The sequence below is a fragment of the Balaenoptera borealis genome, assembly GCF_965194805.1.
Source record: "Balaenoptera borealis genome assembly, chromosome: 11".
NCBI classification, from domain to species: Eukaryota; Metazoa; Chordata; class Mammalia; order Artiodactyla; family Balaenopteridae; genus Balaenoptera; species Balaenoptera borealis.
The window spans coordinates 54,183,719-54,200,268 of NC_138868.1; the positions used below are offsets into that span (position 1 = coordinate 54,183,719).

The window sequence follows — 16,550 nt, forward strand, 5'->3', positions numbered from 1 at the left end:
CAAAATGGGAAAGTGAGGGTTCGCTGATCAGCTCTGCCCAGTGTCTTCTCTAGGCTATCCGCCCCAGACCCTGCTCTGTGACAAAGGAGCTGCACGTTCAGACAAGCTTGGGAAAGGCTGGTGGCACCCGTGCCACCTGTCAGGGATCCCTCATTCATATCAACACATTAAAGGGAGAAGTCCCATTCTGACTTATGTGACCTCACATTTCCCAAATCTGTATGCGTCCTGGGACCCCTAACCATCCCAGGGAACTAGGGCTCCCCAGAGCCCTAGTCCGGGCAGTGGGGACTAGATGGTGTGCCCACGTCCACCGCAGGACAAGTATGCGCACTAAAGGGTGTTTGAGGCAAGCCCATACTCCCCCGCGCTGACCATTCCAGAGGCAGAAGATCCCACCCAAGCCACCAACAACACTCCTTTGTGACAGAAGCAGTAAATGAACGGGGCATCACGTGGCTTGCAAACGGAGCCCAGAGGAGGGAAGAGGTAACAGGCCAGCCTGGAGACCTGAGTTCCCATTGCAATGCTGTGTTCACTGCTGGCCACTGGGCAAGGGACCTTCTCCTGCTGAGCTCTGCTTTCATTGTCTGCAAAACAGGGATAATGCTGTTCTCAGGGCTGTTGTGAAAATGCAGTGTGGTACTGCAGGCAGAGGCAGATTATAAACTGTAAAGTCCTGTGCTGGCCTTTGCTATGTACATCATGATTTCCCCGCGTGTGCTGCCAGGAGGGTGTGGTCACGTCTTGATTGATCACAAGCCACTGCAGAGGTCCTCAATCAGGATGGATGGATGGATGGATGGATGGATAGATGGAATCCCTAGCAAGACCCAGGGTCAACAATGGCTGGTTGAATAGTTATGAATGAATGAATCAATGAACCAATTCTAATAAGCTCCATTGTCCCATTTCTCAGTCCCCAGCTGGTAGAAGCAGCAAATTAGGAAACACACACAAGAGCAAGAGGGGAGGAAAAAGAGGTGCCGGGCTGCTGGAGGCAGGTCTGTGGGCAGCAGAATGAAGGTGCAGGGGGAGAAGAGTCAGGAACCTACAGAGGCAGAAGCTGCTGCTGAACAGGCGAGCAGCCCAGGGCCACGGGGTGCAGGGACCAGCTGGTCTCGGCTGTCCCAGCAGCTCAGTCAGTGTTCACAGGGCCCATCCCGGGACTTTAACCATGTGGGCCTCGTGCAGGGAAAGGAAGCAATCACTCCTTTTCACAAAGGTTTCCAACCAAAACTATTAAAGGGTTGTTTTTAAAGGGAACAGGGAGCAAGAGGAAGCCTCAGGGACACAAGCCTTAGCTGCCTGAAAAAATACTTCTTACATTTTTATACCAACTCATCAACATATTCAGGCACAGGACAAACATTTTTAAAGTACCTACTGTGTGCCAGGCAAGTGCTGTTAGGCACTGGGGGGAGGGGACACAAGGCCTCCTCAGTGTCACACATTAAAGACCTGGATAGATCAATGAGGTGCTGGGTCACTTGAGGACAGAGAAGGAGGTGTTGGAGAAAAAAGGCCACAGACAGGAAGTCTGGAGGATGAAGCTAAATCACCACGTGACCTCAGGCAAGTCACCTCCCCCCTCTGAGCTTCTACATTCCCATCCATAAAGTGGGGTGGATGATAAAAAATAAAAATAAAAAATCACAAAAACTACTACATTGCACCAGGCACTGGACCAGTGGTTACAGACCTTATCTAATGTGCACAACCAGCAAGACAGCTAACTATTTGTTGCAGGGAACGATTGTCCCTTTCACAGATAAGCAAACTGAGGCTCAGCTGGTTACTCACCTGCCTGAAGGCAGAGAGTTGATGGGAGCTGGAATTTAAACCTAGGTTTGTCTGACTCCAAAGCTCACCCTCTCCGGCCCTCCCAAACAAGTCCCACACCGCCTCTCACAGATTGCCGGGAGGATTCGGTGACATCATGAATATCAAAGTGCTTTATAAAAGGTAAACTATCATGTGTCCAGAGCCAACAAGAAATCAGTCTTGATCCTCCACAAAAGCAAACACTAAAGTTCACAGGGGCATTCAGAACTGGCCGCAGCCCAGAACTCCTGGGTTCCTGATCCCTGCACCTCCTTGGCCAACTTCTTCCAGGGAAAGGGCAGTCCCAGGAGCCCCAGCTAACCCCCCGCAGCCCATGGGGCCCCCTCCTAGACCAGAAACGGCCTCACTCCTGACCACCTTGTGTTCCACCCTGCTGAGGACCCGGAGGGCATGGCTGGGCCCGGGGGCCCTGGGGGCTGTGCAGAATCAAGAGCCCAGGCTCCTTCGCCCTACTTACATGCCGGTCGCCTCATCTCTCTGAGCCTTGGGATTCCCACCCACAAAGTGGGGCATTAAAGGAGACTTCACATGGGAAAGGATCTACTCCAAGGAGGGACTCAACAAACATGACTGACCTTTGGTTGGATGAGTTTAACTGGGTGAGCCGGAGGAAATCCAGGCTCTCAAAATCCCTGGCTGGGGCTTCCCTGGTGGCGCAGTGGTTGAGAGTCTGCCTACCAATGCAGGGGACACGGGTTCGAGCCCTGGTCTGGGCAGAGCCCACATGCCGTGGAGCAACTGGGCCCGTGAGCCACAACTACTGAGCCTGCGCGTCTGGAGCCTGTGCTCTGCAACAAGAGAGGCCGCGATAGTGAGAGGCCTGCACACCGCGATGAAGAGTGGCCCCCGCTTGCCGCAACTAGAGAAAGCCCTCGCACAGAAACGAAGACCCAACACAGCCAAAAATTAATTAATTAATTAATTAATTAAAAATTAAAAAAAAAAATCCCTGGCTGAGGAGGCAGGTGCTACCCCACCCACCAGGAATCCCCCATCTATCTAACCTTAAACTCGCCACCTGCCCTTGGGAGCCCTGGCCTGAGAGGTGGACTCAGCTCCTACCACCGCCGGCACCAGCAGGACCCTAATCTGCTGGCTTCCCAGGGTGGCTGGGGCCCAGGTAAGTGAGATGGAGGAAAAGGGGCTTCAGATGAACTGCACTCATCTTTACTGGAGACACCTGGGCCCCAGGGGACAGACATCCTCACAGGCCTACTGTGGCCCAGAGAGGTTGCTAACTGGCTTCAGGCCACACAGCAAGTCAGGAGTCAAGTGGGTGCTGGGACCCAGGCCTTCCAGGCCTAGCGCAGGGCTCTCTCCACTGCCCCAGGGTCCCAGTTTTAGAGCATGGATAAGACTCAGAGAGGAAGAACAGTGAAAAGAGTCAAGATGAGGCACCCACTCCCACGTCATGCTGGTCAGGAGGCCTTGGCCATTGACAGCGGGGCCCCCAAGACACAAGTTGAAAACCAACACTCAGTTGCTCTGTTGTTGCCTGCCTCACTCACTGCAGGTACTGATGGGGCACATTTGTATAGAGAAAGGGCTCAGTGTGCTTCTGCAGAGTCCTCAACAAGAAGAAGAAGGTCCCAATTGCAGCATAGTGGATTTAAATTAGACACAAGAAAGAACTTCCTTAGGCAGCATTAGAAATGAACAGTGCACAGAGAAAGGGAGCAGGATGAAGGTGGTTATGGAGTCGCTTGTAAAATACAAGATGCTATCTCATCCATTATGTCCTTTTAGCTTCAAAACAGACCTGGAAGGTAAGTGTGGCTGTCCTTATTTTCTAGGTGGGCAACTGAGGCTCAGAAAGTTTAAGTGACTTGCGCAGTGTCTTCAAAGCTCTGCTCTAAAGAGGTAGAGCTGGGCTTTAAAGCCAGGACTGACTCGGAAGCCCACACACCTCCCTTCTCAGGAAGGCCTCCGAGATCAAAGCGCTACCACACCCACTATGGGCATCTCACCGCTCCTCCTCAGACACCCAGGGCTGAGCTGTCGGAGATGCCGCGAGCATTCCCGCCAGGGAGAAGAGGGAGTGCTCAGTGGTGGCCAGCTATAAGGAAAGGGCTCTGCGTCCCAGGCCTGCCCTGCTGCCCCCAAGACGCCACGCCCCAGGGGCCTCACCGATGCTTTCCATGCGATGTGGCCTGACATCTTCTGTCCGACTGTGCACCTGAGCTCACCCGACACCAGCCTCCCCGTAGCCTTTGCCCCACTCCGGAGATAAGGCTATCCCCAGCAAGGCCACCCTGGAAGCTACCTGCACCTGATTTGCGGGAGGAGGCATGGGCCAAGGAGGGCCCCTGGGGTCCCTGCCTGCTCTGCAGCAACAGGGTGGAGGGGAGGCCTGGCTCCTCCAGCCACGCTCAGCGCTTTGTGAGTCACCGTCCCGGCCCTGGAGCGCTTAGTCCTGTTCCACTGCTGGGGAAACGGAGGGTCAGAGCAGCCAAGCCACTTGCCCACAGTCAAAGAAGAAGAAATAATTCAATAAGAAACCGAGCCAGGATTCAAACCCACATCTGCCTGATTCCAGAGTCCAAGTGTTTCGCCAGCACATCACTCTACCTTTGAGTGCAGCTGCTGCTCGGCTTGCTGCGGCCCCTAGGGCCACACCTCCATGCTTTATACTCACCCTTTCCCCATCCTAGGATGCCTTTCCCATCCAATCTGAGCCAGTAGAGTTCCCAGCCTACCTTCAAGACTCATTTCAAATGCCCCCTTCTCCATGAAGCCCCCCCTGATTTCTCTCATTCTCATCTGACCTCCTCTGTTTTCGTTTGTCTCCTGCTCGGAGCTGCCTGGCCTGCCCTGTGAGGAAGAGACCTGGCCTGTGCCCCAGCCACTCCCTGCCCGCCCCCCCCCGGCCTCAGGGCTCCTCCAGGGCAGCGACACCCGAGTCCTCTTCCCCCCAGCTCCCGGCACAGACTGGGCAGCAGAACTTGGGGACATCTTGTCCAACTGCTTTCTTTCACAGATGGGGACACTGAAGCTTGACAGAATGCGAGGCCACTTCTCACAGGACATGGTTTGCGGGAGAGGACTGGGGGGAGGGGGTGGATGGCTGACAGCTGAGTGTCCATAATGGGGCCAGGCGGTGGGGGACTGTCACAGCCTCATCACTGGGGCAGAGTCTAGACTGAAGGCGGTGACGGTCCCCATCCTCTCATCAAAGGTCTGGCCACACCGTGGGTTCTGGGCTCCCACTGTATTATTTGCGATCATGGTAAAGGCTGTCATTTACCAGGCACTTCCTGCTCGCCAGGCACCGTCCTAAGCACTTTCCGTTCATTCATTCATCAGTCTTCACAACACCCCTATGAGGTACTCTCTGTTATACCCATTCCAAAGATGAGAAAACCCAGGCACAGAGAGATTAAGGGCCACATTGTTTAGTTCCCCAGCCATATTAGGCAGAATCAGGATTTCAGGAAAAAAGTCTGGTTTCAGAGCCTGTGTTCTAACTGCTACTCCATGCTTCCAGACAAAGAGGGACAGAGACACAGGCTGGAAAAAACTCACAGCCAGGTCCTCTGAGGACCAGCGACGGCAGAGCTGGGCCAAGTGGTGGGCGTGGTGGCCAGGGGCCTGGGCACCAATCTCAAAGGGGTGCTAAGGCACCTCTGGTGAGGCAGAAACGGAAAGATGGGTGCCCCCAGAACTCCTCTCCCTGAGAGGATGTGGCAGTTGGGATGCTTTGGTTCATCTCTGGGGTGAGGGCTGAGACCTCTTTTACAAGGGATAAGCTCAAGTACCAACAGATGAGCCTTAAACTGCATCCCAAGGAGGGTGAGTCCAGTGGACCTCATGGCTTTTGACTGACTGAGGAAAGCCTTCCGTTTGCCTCTCTGGGCCCAGTCCTCTCTACGTGGGGCCCCAGAGGCTGATCTCAACGGACTGCCTTGGGTTAATGTGTCGTTGGCTTCCAGAAGGTTCACCCAGAGGGAAGCCCCAGTGGGAGACTGGAGGAAGGAAGAAAGAGAGTGGAGGTTTTATTCCCCCTGCCAGGTCTCCTGGGTTAACAGGGTCCCTTGGCCGCAGCCTCTGTCCACACAGCTGACACCTTCCTCCAGGGCAACTGCAGCCCTGGGCGGTAACTGCCCCCAGGTGCTGCACTCCCTTTGTTGGTTTGCTCCACCCCACTGTCGGAGCAGCTCACCCTGGGCCGATATACCCTCTCTGGTGGGGCCAGAGCAGAGGAGACCAGGTACTATCGCCAGTGGCCCCTTTCTACAGTCTCCTTCTCACCCTCAGAGCCTCCTCTAAATGTGCATGGAACAAATGATTACAGAATCGCGGTTTGCAGGGGTGCCCGTTACTAAGCGTGCAGGCCTCCACTGTCTCAGCCTGGCCTGGCCCAGCAGGCCATGAAGGGAGGGGCAGGAGGCAGAGTTCAGTGAGGACAGCCACGGCCAGTGTGCGCGCTCACTGTATGGTAGGCACTGTGCACTACACACCAAGCACTTCATTCACTTCTTAAAACCCCCCCAAGGGGGACTTCCCTGGTGGTGCAGTGGTTAAAAATCCGCCTGCCAATGCAGGGGACACGGGTTCGAGCCCTGGTCTGGGAAGATCCCACATGCCGCGGAGCAACTAAGCCCGTGCGCCACAACTACTGAGCCTGCGCTCTAGATCCCGTGAGCCACAACTACTGAGCCCGTGCGCCACAACTACTAAAGCCCGCGTGCCTAGAGCCCGCGCTCCGCAACAAGGGAAGCCACCGCAATGAGAAGCCCATGCAGCGCAACGAAGAGTAGCCCCCGCTCACCGCAACTAGAGAAAGCCCCTGTGCAGCAACGAAGACCCAACGCAGCCAAAAAAAAAAATTAAATAAAATAAATTAAAAAAAAACAAACAAAAAAAACCCCAAGGAGGCCAAGGAGGTATGCCCTATTTGTGCATTTTACAGAAGAGGAAACGGGTGCTCCAAAAGCTGAAATGACTCTCCCAGGGTCATATTTCCAGTAAGTGACAAAGCCAGGACTCAAATTCAACTTTCTCTGCATCCAAAACCCATCCTGGTAGCTACCTTGAAATAATTTTATTGGATTGGCTTTCAACAGAGGCAGCTGACTTAAATGGGGTCAATTATTGGTGAGGGCCACACAGAGGTCTCCAGTGTCTCCCCAGTACCCTCCCCCAAGATGAAAAAAAACCTCTGGCGTTCTTCAGTTCTCCCAGGTGGGATGGGGGCCCCAAGTGGGTGGCGCAATTGGGTGTCTGGGTTGGAAAAACAAGCAGATCCAGACAAGGCTTCATTGTTAAGGAGAGCCTGACTCTTTGGCCATTTAAACAAAACCAAGCAAGACAAAATGCTTGCTGCCTTATCTCTTAGAGAGAAGGGGGATGGGAAGGGCCCCAAGACTGGGTGCTGATCCTTCCCCCGCCAGCCTCAGGTGGTTGGGGCACTAGAGAGAGCACTGCAGGGGGGTCCAGGGTCTGAGTCCAGCAGGCTCTGCCACTGTCTGTGACCTTCTACTGCACACTGCCGGCGTGTCCGGCACTGCCCCGGTGCTTTCTGCGCACGGCCCCATTTGGTCTCTATGAGAGATTATTGTTATTTCAGAGAGAGATTACTGTTATTCCTGTTTTCAGACAAGGACACTGAGGCTCAGAGAAGACACCCAAGCAGGGAGCAGAGGGGTGTTGGAACCCAGGTTTATCGGATTGCAAAGTCTTTCCACTTCACTGTTTCTCCAGGGAGAGCAATACCGCAGAGGAGGGAGCAGCCTGGAAGCAATGAGCTCCCTGTCCTGGGGATGTGCAGGTATAGTCTGGGGATGCTGTAGGAGGCATGCTGCAGGAGGTGGCCAGGTGGTTCTCAGTCTTGGCTGTGCTTTGACATCACCTGCAAAGCTTTAATAACTATTGATGCCTGGGTCTTGCCCGAACTTTTAAAAGTTCCCTAGATGATTCTAATGTGTGCAGCAAATTTGAGAGCCGTGGGCCCAGATGCCCACTACAACCTCTCCCACCCTACACCTCTTGAAGGAAAGAAGGGCTTTGTTACTCTGACCCATTTACGAGAGGGGCAAAAAACAGGCAAAACGTAAGGGCCGAGGTCGTGTTCTCGGAGCCCCACCACCAGCCACGAGTGTAGGCAACATGAGGGGACCCTGACTTCAGAGGTGAACTCCTTTAAGATACTTGGGGGGTCCTGGCTCCCTTGTCAGTGGAAGAAAACTTTCCCTTTGAGCCTCCTGGGTGGGAGGGTGAGGCGAATTCTTCACGGCCTTTTTATTTTTTCTTTAGTAGAGTTCACTCATTCAAAAGCTAAACAGCTAAACTGTAGGATTAATGCTGGAAGACCACCTCCGCCGGTGGGCGTGTTTGGGAGCAAGAAGATAAAAGAACTCTGAGTGAGGCCTGTTTATTCTTTTCTGTAGGAGATTTGGTTCTAGGCCTGGGAAGAGCTGGGACTCTCAGACCTCGGCCCACACTTCCTCCCACCTGCCTTCCTTGTGCCCTCCAGCAGAATATCACAGATGGCAAGACAGCGTGGGGTGGTGGGAAGAGGGAGGCCTGTGGAGTCCAGCAGACCTGGGGTCTGCCCAGACGCTCCTCTTAGCTGGCCACCCTGGACAGGAGCCTCCTCTCTGACCTCATGCCTCGTGCTGACCTCACAGCGGTGCCCGGGTGCGTGTGCGCAGATGCGTGTTAAATGATACTTTCCAACTTAGCGCCAGGAGCACCACCTCCAGGAAGCCTTTCCTGACTCCCTCCCCGCCCAGCACTGGACAAACCCAGCCCCTGGACTTCTCTGCCACATCTGTCACATTCAGTGTCGTCACTACTTCTGCGTTCTCCCCTCCTGATGAGGTCGCTCATTCATTCATTACACAGAGCAGCTGCCCTGTGCCTGGGATTCATTCCATATGCCCTTCCCGAGCACCTGTTCTTTCAGACTCTGCTAGGAGATACAGGCAACAACAGCTAATATGCATTGAGTGCTTATTATGCGCTGGGTATTTTTCTGAGTGTTTTACATGTATAATGAATTTAATCCTCACCACAACTATAACTGTCCCCATTTTACAGATGGGGAAACTGAGGCCCAGAGAGGTTAAATCACTTGCCCAAGTCACATGGCTAGTAAGTGTGCACTCGGGCTGTGATCTGAGCATTGCCCTCTACCACCATCTACAGACGTCGATGGGACCGGCCCCCGCCTTGGGAGCTCTCTTCACAATTTGGAAGTTTTGTATCTGTGTTTACTTGTTGAATGTCTATTTCCCCTGCAGACCAAAATCTCCCATCATGTTACGTTTTGTAATACGTAATCATGTGTGTATGCAGGGGGAGAGGGAGACCAAATGAACACTGCTTCCCTTGAAGTAATCTTCAAGCAAATCACAGCATCTGCTACCTGGACCCCAGACGGCTCCTCCCAACTGGGTCATTCCTGCCGCTAAGGCCTGAGAAGAACCAGGTCCCTGGACATCCCGGTCCTGCTCCCTGCCTTGAACTTAGCTTGGGGCCTGCTCACTGGGAAGGTGGTGGGAATGGCAGCTCTCCCAATCCCGTCTGACAGAGTCCTCCCCAGGCGGCGAAGTGTCCTCCTCTGGGAAGCCCTCCTTGCTGCCTGGCACATCCTCCCTCCCGGCCTCACTGGATGGGCTCCTCCATCAGCTTCTTACTGAGTCACTTGATCACGAAGCTACTGAAGGGACCGGCAAGGGGACTCACGCTGACAGAGTACCTGCCTATGTGTCAGGCCTGGCACCTGCCGCCCGTTGTCTCATTTAGCCCTCACAACACTGTGGTTGCCAGTGCCACTTTATAGAGAAGGAGGCAGAGGTACAAAGGTTGAGCGACTTGCCCAAGGGGCAGCTCGCATTGCCTCTCCTGGGTAGGGGTGGGGGCAGCCACTTTGTGCCAGGCACCCTGCTAGGCACTCTGTGGGGCGGAGGGGAGAATTGGGGCGGCAGAGAATCTATTTCTGACTGGCTGGCAAAGGAAGCACATCTACACAAGTCCAACCCACAGACCACAGTAGGCGAGTGAGGGCTGTGGATCTGTAGGGGAGGAGTCCTGGAAGCTTCTGGAAGGAGGCATCTTCAGGCCTGGCTAGATTCCTCACTGCTGCACTCCCATGACCGCCACAGGAAGAAGGGCAAGCCTTGGCCTACAAAGCTCTGGTGCCCTGCGGGTACTGCCCTGGAGGCTGCAAAGGGACAAGCAGCTGCCCAGCCAGCTGCCCTGCCAATGACCCCACTGTGGCCAGGTCCAGCCTGCCTCCAGCCCTGCCAACCTGGCCTGGCCCAGCTGGCTCCCAATCACAGGGTCTTCTCTGCCCAGCTAATGACCATGCTGCCAGCAGCCCTGGCCGCCACCCTCCTTCGGGGGAGGCAGCAGCTAACTACAGAGCCTGCTGGCCCAGACAGTGGCCGGGCCAAAAATCACAGCTGCCCGTCACACCACATCCTCTGGCCCTGAGGCTGTGGTCTCCTCCCCTACCTTCCAGGGTCACGGAGGACACTGCAGAAGGCTGGAGCTCTGGAAGCTCAGACACCATCCCCCTCACCACAGACCCGGGGAAACAGGACCACAGCATGGGTCTGATTCACCCCAAGTCACACAGCCAGCCAGTGCAGAGCCCAAGGCCCCCTTCTCAACCCAGCACTGCCCTTCCCTAGCCCTGAGAAGAAGGCTCATTTCCAGGCTTTTTACCTGCGCAGCATGCTCTCGAGGTACCTGGGTAGAGTTGAAGAGGTGGGACATCTAAGAGCTATTGAGCTGTCTGTTCAGTCACAGATGAGAGCACACTCTTGACTCCTCACTCCCCACTGTCTAGCTGTGTGACCTTGGGCAAGACAATGTACCTTTCTGAGCCCCGTCTTCCAGGGCATAACAGTAGCTACCACCCAGAGTTGTGAATGAGAGGATCTGTAAAACACTTAACACAGTGTCTGGCTCAGAATAAGTTCTCAAGAGCATTAGCAATTGCTCATATCACCGTCACAATATTATTAAATGAGCATGTAGGGGCTTCCCTGGTGGCGTAGTGATTAAGAATCCGTCTGCCAATGCCGGGGAAACAGGTTCAAGCCCTCGTCCGGGAAGATCCCACATGCCACGGAGCAACTAAGCCCGTGCGCCTCAACTACTGGGCCTGCGCTCTAGAGCCTGTGAGCCACAACTACTGAGCCCGCGTGCCACAACTACTGAAGCCTGTGCACCTAGAGCCTGAGCTCCGCAACAAGAGAAGCCACCGCAATGAGAAGCCCCGCAACAAAGAGTAGCCCCTGCTCGATGCAACTAGAGAAAGCCCGCGTGCGGCAACGAAGACCCAACGCAGCCAAAATAAATAAATAAATTCATAAAAAATAAAAAAATAGGGCTTCCCTGGTGGCGCAGTGGTTGAGAATCTGCCTGCCAATGCAGGGCACACGGGTTCAAGCCCTGGTCTGGGAAGATCCCACATGCCGCGGAGCAACTAGACCCGTGAGCCACAATTACTGAGCCTGCGCGTCTGGAGCCTGTGCTCCGCAACAAGAGAGGCTGCGACAGTGAGAGGCCCGCGCACCGCGATGAAGAGTGGCCCCCGCTCGCCGCAACTAGAGAAAGCCCTCGCACAGAAACGAAGACCCAACACAGCCAGAAATATAAAAAAATAAATAAAAATTAAAAAAATAAAAAAATAAAATAAATGAGCATGTAGATGCATTTTACAAACTGTAAAATGTGATGCAATGGTAGGTATTGTTTATTACTAGTACTGTGAAGTGTTAAAGATTCAGAGGGGGTGTGACCAGAGGGTTGGGTAATCCAGGAATGTTTCTGGGGGGATTTATGACCTGAATTGGGCCTTGACTGATGTGGAAGTGTGGAAGTGAGCAGAGCCGAGGATGGTATGGATGACCAGAGGAACCCCATAAACAAAGGGGCCACACATGATGTGTTTAGGAGACAGTGGTGAGCAATGACCAGGGGTCCATGCAGTGGCGGCAGTGGGCAAGGCCTTAAATGCACAACAAAGAGGCCTGGTCTCCATCTTACTGGTAAGAAGGAGTCACAGAGGGTTCTCAATTGGGGCCCCATGATGCTTTCTGCAATATGAATTCTGTCTGGCATTCAAGGCCCTCCACCATCTGGTCACTCACCCACCCCTCTTCTCCACACCCCTCTCTGACCCCACAGATCCACCGTCATCACCCCAGAGTTCTCTCCACCTCCCTGCTTATTACACCATCCCATCTTCCCCACCATTAGCCCACCTCACGGTTCTCGTTCACAGTGAAGCACCCTTTCATTAAGTACCTTTCGTGCCATCTGCTTTACATATATGACCTCACAGTCACCCGTAACTACCCTCATTTTACAGAGGAGGGAGCAGAGGACTGGCTGGGTCGGGTATCTTGCTCACAGTCTCACAGTGAGTGAGTGGCACAGCCAGAATTCAACCTTGAACAGATGTCGGGACCCCTACTCTCTAAGGCAAGTTGCCTCTAGCCTTAGCCCAGACCCCTTTCTCCTTGATAAAGCCTTCTGGGTTACTCCAGTCCCCAAGAGCCTCTCCCTGCCACCCCTCCTGACCCATTTGGAATCGGAGGCCCACAGCTTGAGCCTGCTTCATCTATAGCTTGGTTTCCACTGTTTCCTGCGGGTCCACCTTGCACCCCAGTAAGAGAGCTGGGCTTGATATTAGGTCACTTTCTTCCTGTCGCCCCTTTCCCCCGTATCTGAGACTTTGTCTAGCACTGATGGGAACTACCTGCCTCCTCTGGTGGGGTTCAGAAGCTCAGCTGAGCACACAGCAATCAATTTCCCTGAGCCCACCTCACAGCGAGGGAAGCCATAAATTATTCACCACACCCTTGTGCCTAGGGAGGCCAGAGGGAATGAACACCCTCTCCCCACAATCCCAAAGAAAGCTAGCAGCCCTGGGATGAGGGTTCAGAACCCAGAGCCCCTTGCCAGGGTCCCCAAGCAGATTCCAGAGGGCTGTGGGCCCAGGGAGGTAGCATAGGGGAGCCTGACCCATACAGCTGAACAAACTCAGGTCTGTGAATCTGCAACAGTAGCCTCCATTCCAATCCAAGGCAAGTCTGAGAATTTCTCTAGATTTCCTGGTCAAAATCCAAGCTTCCTTTTCTTATAGGGAAGGAAATAAATTATCTGGCCACGTGCTGTATATTTATATCTCATTTAAAGCTCACAGCAACCTTGTAAAGGAGGAATTCTAATTTATAGAGAAGCAGCTGGGGCTCAAAGGAGTGAAGTGACTTGCCCAACACCACACGGCTGGTGGGAGGAATCAGAGCAGATTCACGCCGCCTGGTCTGTCTGACTCACTGCCGTCTGCCCGTGCCGCTTAGCCCTCCCCATTGGGAGCTAGTCACCACAACGCTTTTTCCATCTGGGTAGCTTCCAGGGCACCTGGTACGCAGTCAGCACTCAGTTCCTGAAGCAAACTCCAAGGCCCTGTGCAGGAGGTTTCACCTCTCTGCCCCTCAGCTTCCTGCACAAGGTAGCCATTAGGAACAAGCCCAGTCTTGGCAAACACCAAAAATTCTCTAGCACCTGACAGTGTGCCGGATGTGATGGCTCCATTATCTGAGCAGGTAACAAACAGCCTGCCTTGACCCCATTTTACAGGTGAGGCTTGGAGCCCTGGATGCATCCAAAAGGTCCCAGGTGGCTCCCCAGCCCCGTTCTGCCTCACTCCAAGTTCCAGGTCCTTTCCACCCCACCGTGAAATGAGATCACAGGTGTGAAATTATCTCATCAAAGAGCAGCTTTGTTTAGAGGCAGGGATTATTATGAGAATCTGAATCCCCACGGATGGTGGAGGTGAGGCTGGAGAATCCCAAGCCCCTCAGTCACTTTCTCTTCCAGTTCCCCCAAACACTCCACCCCCAGGACTGAGCTTCCAGCCTCCAGCCGACCTCTCCACCCTCCCCCACCTCCCAGGGGCTTTCCAAGGTGGTTTCCCCTTGACTCCAGGAAGCTGGGCACAGCAGGGGTTAACCAGTCCCGGCCAAGGCCACCGGGGTTCCTACCTAGGCCACATCCCCTCCCCCTCCCCACCCAGAACAAGAGCCCACAGAATCCATGCCAAGCACTCTTTCACAACACGCCTCTCCCTGCACAGCCCCAGGGGGGCAGCAGAAGGAGACCCTGCCTGGGAATCCAGACCCTCAGACTGTGCCCCCAGCCCTGAGACCTTGTGCAACCCGCGCCCCTCCTGGACCAGAGGTGTCTTGCAGGTTCCCTTGCCCAGGAGAGGCTGAGGTCAGACCTGAGGTTGGGGCCAAAGGCTATGGGGCTGCTGATCTGCCTCAGGTCCCAGCACCTTGCACACAGATTCTCACAACAGCCTGATACGGGGTCACCCAGACCTCACATCAGGGGTGGGAAAACCCCAGCCAGTCACCCAGAAGATGCTAACTTGGGAAGGGGAGTGGACACCTTGAAGGATGTTTGGGAAGGTTTTCTCAAGTGTACTTCTGGCTCAACTACTCACTTGCTTTAGGACCTCAGCAATTGGCACCCCCTGTCCCCAGGCCTCAGAGTCCCCCTTACTAATGTGAAGGATGTGAGCTGGGTGAGTGCTGAGGGGCCGCATCTCCTGCAGTTCTGATGGGCTGTGACTTAGGGACCTCTACAGTGTGTTCTCCCATCAGATAAGCAGCGTGTCAGGACCTCCGGAGCGTCTTAGAGACACTGGAGTCTGGCACACAGGGTACAGGGGCAGCTGCTCTGTCAGGGAGGGAAGATGTGGAACTGGGAAGCTTCCCACTTCTTCCCTCAACTCTGGGTCACCTTTCCTGGGAGGTGACATGGCAATGGAGTGGGAGGGAAAGAGGCTAGGAGAAGCCACGTCCCAGCCTCAGGATCAGCTCTCCGATGCCCCAGTGGCCCCCACCTCGACCCCCCCGCCCCACCTCCTGCCATGCGGCTCTGCACTTCCTTTCTTTTTCTCTCCATTCTCTGCTCCTTTCCCTCTCCAGCATAACACTCCTCCCCAGTCTCAGCACCAGAGTAAAAGGAGCAGGGTCAATTAACCCCGTTGAACCTCAGTTTCCCCATCTGTAAGCGCTCTTAACAGCACACAACACCTTCTATCACACGGAGTAGTGAGCCATTTGCGCAAGGGTGGGGCGCGGAACGGCACACAATGGGCGCTCAATAAGTGCCCGTTTTCTCCCTTTTCCTCCTCCCTTTCCCGCGCCCCCTCCTAGCCAGTTCCAGCCTCAGCTAGTACCCAGTGCACACCCGCAGGTGGCCCCAGCGCTGCCAGGATGGGGTCGGAGGCCGCCCGGCATCCGGGGCTCTCTCACCTGCACTTCTCGGCTCTCTCTTGTGTTCTCTTGGGGGCAAGCGCTCAGCCCCTCTCCTGGGGCGGCAGGAAGGTGGCAGCTTCGACTCGAAGCACCAGCCCGGTCTGGTTCAGTCCGAGTATCCAGCCCGCCTTGGACCCCTCACGGGGCGCTGAACTCGGGCCGGGGTTTCCTGAATGTTCGCACGGTCCCAAGTCCGAAGCACCGGATCGGAGGCAGCTGAAGGTTCGGGTTTCGGGGAACCAGAGTCTGGAGGCGTCCGGGCTGCTTTGCACTCAGTCAGGGGGCTGGGGGCACCCCGCCTTAACCGCGGTCGGAGGGCTGGGGGCTCCAACACACACTATAGAAAGGCTGGGAATGAGCCCTTAACCCTAGAGCCGTATGGTGGGCCAGGAGCGTCCCTCTCCGGTGCACTGGATCAGGGTCGGGGGCTCGGGGCGTCCCGGTCACACGCCCCGGACCGCGGGGCAGGGAGCGTCCCGGCGGAACCCGGGGCTGGGACAGGCGGGGCAGGGCAGGGCGCCGGCGAGGAGGCGCGGAGCCCGGCGGGGAAGTCTTCTTAGGTTCGGATTCGGCTCGCTCTGCAAAATGGGGCGGTCCCCGGCGCGGCAGCTGACTCCAGAGCTCCGGGCCGCGGCTATACTTCCTCCTCTTCCCCCGGCTCGCTAGCCGCTCGCTCGGTCCCGCGCCGCAGCCGCTGCCACCCGCGCCGCCCACCCCCACAGGAGCTACAGTCGAGCCGGAGCCCAGCAGAGCCTAGGTAGCGCCGCACAGCGCCGGAGCGCCTGCCAGCGCGGCCCCGCCCGAGTGGGGGCGGGGTCAGCCTGAGGCCCCGCCCCACCCCGGCCACCGGCAAGGGGCGGGGCGAGCTCCAGATCCCCTCCCCCCGGTCCCTCGCCGTCGGGCAGCGGGAGCCAATCGGAGAGTGGGAAAAGAGCGGAGGTCTGCGGAACGTGGACTCTACCTCGGAGAGGGCGGGGCAGAAGTGGAGAGGTGCCGCCCGAGAGAGGACAATGGAGGGGGAGGATGGTTTAAAGAGCTGAGCGAGAGGAGAGGGTAACCTGGGGACCCGGATGGAGGGAGAGGTGGGGAGGGCTGGTTTGTCTGGGACCTGGGGTGGGGGAGTCATGGGGTAGGAACAGGGGTCGGGGTGGGAAAAGGATTAGGAGGTAGGCTAGGTGAGTTATCCGGGGGTAGTGGAGTCCCCAGGGATAGTGGAGCCCTCGGGACTGGTGGGACACACCCTCACAGTACCCTCCTCCTTCCCAGCTAATAGGGCTCAGCGCGAGGAGGCGAGCTTGGATGCGGTGAAATATTCGGGTTTCAGGAAGTAGTGAAAAACAAGTTTCTGAAGATAAAGAGCGGATCTTCCTTCAACATTTCGCCTTTCCCAGCGCCCATCCGCGGGGAGGTGCGTCGTTG

General features: G+C 55.6%; 1 protein-coding gene across 10 annotated transcripts in view; it reads right to left on the reverse strand.

The window, feature by feature from the left end:
* GDPD5 (glycerophosphodiester phosphodiesterase domain containing 5) overlaps positions 1–15,850 on the reverse strand; it is a 91,338-nt gene extending 75,488 nt beyond the window's left edge. For 3 of the 10 annotated variants that reach the window (XM_082343177.1, XM_082343175.1, XM_082343174.1), the window contains exon 1: positions 15,129–15,844. The gene's annotated coding sequence lies outside the window, so the exon portion shown is untranslated. Of the gene's footprint in view, positions 1–15,128 lie in introns of all 10 variants that reach the window. The other 7 variants (XM_082343170.1, XM_082343169.1, XM_082343168.1 and 4 more) reach the window with 5 other exon arrangements.
* Positions 15,851–16,550: the final 700 nt, after the last annotated feature.